The 7,500-nt window shown below is 57.3% G+C and overlaps 1 non-coding gene and 1 pseudogene across 1 annotated transcript; both read right to left on the reverse strand.

Annotated features, from left to right (window-relative positions):
- Window positions 1-660: 660 nt before the first annotated feature.
- Window positions 661-817, reverse strand: LOC145273388 (5.8S ribosomal RNA). The gene has a single exon (XR_013866381.1). It is a non-coding gene; the product is annotated as a 5.8S ribosomal RNA (ribosomal RNA).
- A 394-nt stretch (window positions 818-1,211) lies between these two features.
- LOC145273568 (small subunit ribosomal RNA) lies at window positions 1,212-3,565 on the reverse strand (annotated as a pseudogene).
- Between the last annotated feature and the right edge of the window lie 3,935 nt (window positions 3,566-7,500).

The raw sequence follows: 7,500 nt of genomic DNA on the forward strand, positions 1-7,500 counted from the left end.
GGTTTTCTTTTCCTCCGCTTAGCGATATGCTTAAGTTCAGCGGGTCGTCTCGTCCGAGCCGAGGGCGGCGGTTTTTAGTAGAGTGTGGTGTTTGGAGGAGAGGAATCTCGATCGGTACCTCCGTGTGACGACGGCTGGCCGATATAGCGCCCGTCCGACCGAAAAATGAAGAAGCCAACAATTAAAAAAAAAGCGTGGGTCCTCCCCATCCGACGTTGCCTACGACGCGGCCACCTTTTTACGGTGCGACGGCCGTGCTCGTCGCGCTGCTCGAGGCGTCGCTGAGAGACACCTTCATGAGGCAGAGAGCGAGACGAGCAGGCGGCGCTTACGTCGGCAGTCGGTTAGGTCGGTGCTTTTTTTTTTGTTTTGTTCTCCCTTCGGCTGCTTTCGGACAGACTCCTCCTGCTCCTCCTCCACAGTGTTTCTTCACGCGGTCGAAAAGGGAAAAGACTCAGCGGTCTGCCAGCGGGAGACGAAGGAGGAGGCCGGAGAGGGTTTAAAAAAAAAAAAGACATTGAAAGAGTCAATTCTTTTTTTATTTTTCTTCCCCCTCGTCACTCGCTCCTGCGACGTCCCGGTTACCACCGTGCCGAGGACCGGGCGGGCACGGGGACGGCAAGATTCGTTTCGTTAACGGAGAAAGACATGTAACGTTCCGGCCTCTCGACCGGACGTGGCCCCAGACAAGGGATCTCGGGGCCGCAATGTGCGTTCGAGGTGTCGATGTTCACTGAGTCCTGCAATTCGCATCAGTTCTCGCGGCTGGCCGCGCTCTTCATCGACGGACGAGCCGAGGATCCCCCCGTCCAGGGTTCAGCACTTGGGTTTTTTATATTAGTTTTTGTTTATATAGATTTAGTAGTGTGCGAGGAGGTCTGTGCGAGGAGGCGTGACGGCATTGCATGTCGCGAGTAGTTTGTTTTTAGCTAGCGGCGGTGGCACAGCGGCTGCAAAAAAAAACAAAAAACGATAAAGCGGCGACAAGGCAAAGAAGAAGCGGCCATCACTTGCGGTGGGCGAAAAAACAAACAGGTGGTAAGACGCGGAAGCAAGCAAGAAGAGCTGGGGCTTTAAAACCTCCGCGTCACCACAAATCTATCTCTCGCTCCGCCTTTTATAGGTTTGTTTGCGCGCATTCGAGGCGTTGACGCCGACAGACAGAGGAGGTAGGCCGGAAAACAACAAACCAGTCTCGAACGGGAAAACGGTAATGATCCTTCGCAGGTTCACCTACGGAAACCTTGTTACGACTTTTACTTCCTCTAAACGATCGGGTTCGGTCGTCTTCTCCAGGCATCGAACGCCGAGGCGTAGATGCACGAGTGTCGTGACGGACACGTCGCGCACTGCCCGGCGGCGTCGTCGGCCAGATCCGAGGACCTCACCGGACCGTTCGATCGGTAGTAGCGACGGGCGGTGTGTACAAAGGGCAGGGACGTGATCGACGCGGGCTGTTGACCCGCGCCTACCGGGAATTCCTCGTTCACGGGGTTGGTTACAGGCCCCGATCCCTATCACGGGAGGTGGTTCAGAGGTTTCCCAACCTCTCGGGCCGGGCGAAGTCCCCGCTGATACCTCCAGTGTAGCGCGCGTGCGGCCCCGGACATCTAAGGGCATCACAGACCTGTTATCGCTCCGCCCGTGTGGCTTTCTGCCACCCGTCCCTCTAAGAAGTGCGTGAGAAAACCGACCCGGACCCGAGCGCCCACGGAGGACGCCGAGCCGCCGTAAAATCACTGACATCGGCGCACTAGTTAGCAGGCCGGAGTCTCGTTCGTTATCGGAATCAACCAGACGGATCGCTCCACCAACTAAGAACGGCCATCACCACCACCCACCGAATCGAGAAAGAGCTATCGATCTGTCAATCCTACCGGTGTCCGGACCGGGTGAGTTTTCCCGTGTTGAGTCAAATTAAGCCGCAGGCTCCACTCCTGGTGGTGCCTTCCGTCAATTCCTTTAAGTTCAGCTTTGGCAACCATACTCCCCCCGGAACCGAACTCTGGTTCCCGCAGGCTACCGCCGGGTCATGGAAGCGAACGCCGGCGGATCGCCGGTCGGCATCGTTTACGGTCGGAACTACGACGGTATCTGATCGTCTTCGAACCTCCGACTTTCGCTCTTGATCGAGGAAAACGTGCTTGCCACACGCCATCGCTGCAGTTCGTCTTGCGACGATCCAAGAATTTCACCTCTAACGTCGCAATACGAGTGGCCCCGACCGCTCCCTTCGATCATTGCCTCGCCGTAGACGGAGACCGACAGACGTAGACGAGGCCCTCTTCCATCATTCCATGCTTATCGTATGCAAGCTTGAACAGCCCGCTCTGAGCACTCTAATTTTTTCAAAGTGAACGTACCGGCCGCCGCGGACACTCGGTTAAGAGCACCCTTGGAGGAGAAACCGCCGACCGCAACACGCGCGCAGACAAGACACGAAGCAGGGACTCGGAGCGGACCGGGGGGTTCAAAAAAAAAGAGGAACGCGCGAAAGGGAGAGGGAGAGAAGCGCGGGGGTCAGAGTGCGGGGATGCGAATGAACACACCCAAACACACACACGTAGCACCCCCCCGTTAGACTACTCCCGGAAACCGAACCGACGACCACTTGTTTTTTTTTTCCCGGATCCCGATCACGACCTCCTCGTCCACCTCGCGGCAGGACCGCGTGGCGGGTATGCTAGCGGTTGACACCGGCGGAAAGGGCCGGGAATGCGAACGGACGACCAAAGTCAACGACGGACGATGGCGCCGCCGCCCCGGGGCCGCTTGCGCGACCACGAACCCGAGTTCGGACTACGAGCTTTTTAACCGCAACAAACTTTAATATACGCTACCGGAGCTGGAATTACCGCGGCTGCTGGCACCAGACTTGCCCTCCGGTTGGTCCTCGTTAACGGATTTGAAGTGTACTCATTCCGATCGCGGGGCCTCGACAGAGTCCCGCGTCGTTATTTTTCGTCACTACCTCCCCGTGCCGGGAGTGGGTAATTGCGCGCCTGCTGCCTTCCTTGGATGTGGTAGCCGTTTCGCATGCTCCCTCTCCGGAATCGAACCCGATTCCCCGTTACCCGTAGTAACACGGTAGGCACTTAACCGACCGTCGACAGTTGATAGGGCGGACCCTCGAGAGACCCGTCGCGGCGTGAAAGCTCGTGCGATCGACCAGTGAGTTATCCAGAGTCACCAAGCGAGCGCGCCGCCCTATGAGCCCCGCCACCGAACGGACCCGCGAGCGGGAACCGCCGACGACGGGAGGACGGAATGACGCGCATCGGTCTCAGTCTAATATGTACGCCGCGACCCGGAACGGCCGACGCGGGTGCCAGCGCGCGAGGCGTGGCGACGACGGCGCGCCGACCGATCGCGGCCTGTGTCACATGTATTAGCTCTAGATTGCCACAGTTATCCATCGCCTCCGAGGAGGAATACGGTCCCGAGGATTAGGTCCGGTTCCTGAGCCATTCGCGGTTTCGCCCGTTCTAATGCGTGGCGTGAACTTACACTTGCATGGCTTAAGCTTTGAGACAAGCATATGACTACTGGCAGGATCAACCAGGTATCGTTGGAATTTGGGACTTTGTTTCGACAGAACGACAGACCGACCGACCGACCGACCGACATAAGACAGACAACTACAACGACGGGCACGTGTTTATTTGTTTTTCGAGGAGGTTCGCCGTCAGTAGAAGCGCGCTGCCCGCGCTGATGGCCTCTTTTTGTTTCTCCCTTGACTTGGACCGAGACCGAGACTCAAAGAACGAAAGCGACCACGTCGACAACAACAACGACAACGGCACCCTTGACAGCGATACATACGACAAACGACAAGCAGCACGACGGCCAGTGCACACGGACATCGAAGGTCAAGGTGCAGACTGAACTCGCCGAGGTCGTCGTCATCGTGGTCGCCATCGATTCCGTCTCGTCGTCGTCGTCGTCAACGTCCACGTCACAGCCGGCCGAGAAGAGAGAACAGACGACAGCGTCGACAACAACAACATCGACAACGGCACCCTTGACAGCGATACATACGACAAACGACAAACAGGCACGACGGCAGTGCACACGGACATCGAGGTCAAGGTGCAGACTGGAATCGTCGAGGTCGTCGTCATCGTGGTCGCCATCGATGCCGTCTCGTCGTCGTCGTCGTCGTCTTCGTCGTCGTCGTCGTCATCAACGTACAACCGACCGAGACGAGAGAGCAAGCAACAACGTCGACAAACACAACGACACGGCACCCTTGACAGCGATACATACGACAAACGACATACAGCACGACGGCAGTGCACACGGACATCGGAGGTCAAGGTGCAGACTGAACTCGTCGAGGTCGTCGTCATCGTGGTCGCCATCGATGCCGTCTCGTCGTCGTCGTCGTCTCCGTCGTCGTCGTCGTCGTCGCCAACGTCAACGTCAACATCACAGCCGTCATCGGGGAGGAGCTGGACCAGGGCAGCGGCGGCGTAAATTTTCCCGTCACCTTCGTCGTCGCCTTCGTCGACCGACCGACCGACCGGCGTCGTGTTCGTGCTCGGAAAACCGAGGAGAGACAACGTGCACATGGCGCGTTCTCGCAAGCGGCTCCTCGGTCCGATTTTTTGGGCCGCTTTTCGAGCTTTTTTTTTTTTCTCACCCTTTCGTCCGTGCCGACGGCGAACGTAGGGGAAAAAAAAAAAAAAAAAACGACAACAATCGCGGCGGGGACCGGGCGAACAACATCGTCGACACACACGACATTGACGACCGGTCCCCTTTTCACAATCGCATCGAGATAAAAACGAACGAGTCCGATTCGAGCACCGAGTCGCGAGCGGGAGGACTGTCGGTGCAAGTATCGATCACTGACGTGAGCGCTTCGCCGGACAGAGGATGGCTCATCCGGCAGCCGTGCAAATCGACGGTATGGGAAGAACGAACAAGAAGAGCAACGACTTGATCGGCGGCTTGGGAACTGCGGACGGTGAAAACGGTTAATCGACTGCGACCACGACTGCTCGATCGATCTTCTTTGGCGCTAACAAAGGTGGAGGTGGCGCAAGAAGGACTAGCGCTATCACCGTCCACGTATCAGAAGATGCGGCGGCAGACGTCGACGCTTATGCGTTGTCGGACGAGAAGTCGCTGCAGCACGTGTACCGCGAGCGGGACGTCCAAGGTTTTGCCAGACGGAAAGAAATCGGGTGTCAGCGAACGTTCACACGGCTGTGAGATCGGACGCGGACAGGAGTAGGAGGCGGCAGGCAGGCGGCGGTTACGGCGGCGGCGCCTGCTGCTGCTCATCCTCCTGTTTGCTGCGGCGACTTCCAGGACGGGAGAGCATCGAACAACGTACGTATGGTTACAAGGGGATCAGGATCTACATAGTGCATCCCCCGCGGCTATTTTTGTTTGTTTGTTCGCTCGTTCGTTATTCGTTCGTTCGTTCGTTCGTTCGTTCTTTCAACAATGTACGTTTTTCCGGTCGACGGCGGCAGAGAGCGGCGGCGTTCTCCCTAATCCGGAGGATTTATCGGTCGCACAGCGATGGGTCGTTCGGCCGATCATCGAAAGATTCGCAGGTAGTGGTTGAATGGCAGAACGGCAGCAACAACAGCGGCGGCTGAGAGCGGCGAACGCTGAGGCGGAAGCAGAAGCTGCAGCAAACGTATCGGCTAAACATGGTGGACATAGATATGGCTGACGACGCGGGTACCACGACGACTATGGAACCAGGAAAAGGAGCCGTTAGTTGTTCCAACATATCGTTCGACACGTCGAGCAGCCCTAGGTCCACGGAGAAGCACACACACGTACCACGTATTATAACCTAACGACGATGAGCGGGCGCACGGTTGGCAGGAACGAAGGCGGCGGATCAAAACAAGTTGGAGCGCGGGGCGACAGCGATAACGGTGACAGCCCTAGGCGGCGGAGATGCCACTTTCTGACGCCTTTGCGACAAGCACGTAGAGACGTTCCGGACCACCACGAGGCAAAGAGGTCGCTGCTCCGACGAACGACACACCAAAGTGTGCTTCCTACCGAACATGTTTTATAAAACTTTCAAACTGGAAAACCCCAGAAATGGTGTTGGTATTTGTCCAGACCCACCTCCGACACCTGAAAATGGTGGTCAAAAAAAACGTCGATTATACGAAGCGACATTTCTGGTCGGCGATTTTCCAGTTTTTACGCCTACTGCCACATGGGGATGTCGGTAGGCGTCGCAAAGTGCCTTCTCGTAGGCTAGGCACACCAGGACTTTGTCATTTTTTTCCCCCTCGACATTCCTGGTCCGGTCTATTCCGATTTTACACCTACCGCCATGTGGGGGTGGCAGTAGGCGTCGAAAAGTGCCTTCTCGACCGCTAGCGACACCACTACTTTATCGAGCTCTGGAGGCCCGCACACCGACCCGGGGGCCGCGGAGTCGACCCCGTGGGCCTCCGCCTCTCGCGCCGCTTCACTTGGACGCCTTCCGCAACCTGTGGTCCCGCTCGGGGCCGCCGGGAGCCTCGCCGACCTGACCGGTGTCGGTAGGCGTCTGGAAGCGCCCGGCCGACCTGGACGAGGTCCCCCTGGCCCCCGGGGGACACCCCTTAGTGGATGGGGGTGCTGTCCCGGGCACACATGCAACCCGCGGCCGCCTACCGACAGCCCCCGTCGCTCGATCGCTACTCCTTTCCAACATATGTCGGAGAAGCCGGGCGGTAGTGAAACCCCAGAAATGGTGTTGGTATTCGTCCAGACCCACCTCCGACACCTGAAAATGGTGGTCAAAAAAAACGTCGATTATACGAAGCGACATTTCTGGTCGGCGATTTTCCAGTTTTGCGCCTACCGCCATGTGGGGTGGCAGTAGGCGTCGAAAAGTGCCTTCTCGACCGCTAGCGACACCACTACTTTATCGAGCTCTGGAGGCCCGCACACCGACCCGGGGCCGCGGAGTCGACCCCGGGGGGCCTCCGCCTCTCGCCGCCGCTCACTTGGACGCCTTCCGCAACCTGTGGTCCCGCTCGGGGCCGCCGGGAGCCTCGCCGACTGACCGGTGTCGGTAGGCGTCAGTCAACCTTGCTTAAGAGGCAAAGCCTCCTCACACCTTAAGAGAGTCACAGTTAGTCCCGCCGTTTACCCGTGGTCGTCGTCGTCGTCGTCGTCGTCGTCGTCGGGGTGCGGTCGGTGTGTTTCGGCGTTGTTTCTTTCTTACTTTAGCTCGCTCCTATAAGCTAACTCAGCAGCCCTGCTAAAATCAATTTATCATTATTTCAATCTATCGAAAATCTTAATTTATTATTATTTTCCAACTATCGAAAATCTTAATAGAGTTGGGTTTTTTGTTTGTTTTTTTTTAAATTCCATTGTAACAACAGACAGCCAGCAGCATGTGGTGTCGGTAGGCGTCTGGAAGCGCTTGAGGAGGCAGAGGAGTTGGCAAGCTCGCTAAACTGCCCGCTGGTGTGGTGGTGTCGGTAGAGGCGTCTTGAATATACCCGGTCGCTCGACGACGACGAC

Source organism: Euprymna scolopes, unplaced genomic scaffold (assembly GCF_053919585.1).
Source record: "Euprymna scolopes isolate OS-2025 unplaced genomic scaffold, ASM5391958v1 sca1, whole genome shotgun sequence".
NCBI classification, from domain to species: Eukaryota; Metazoa; Mollusca; class Cephalopoda; order Sepiida; family Sepiolidae; genus Euprymna; species Euprymna scolopes.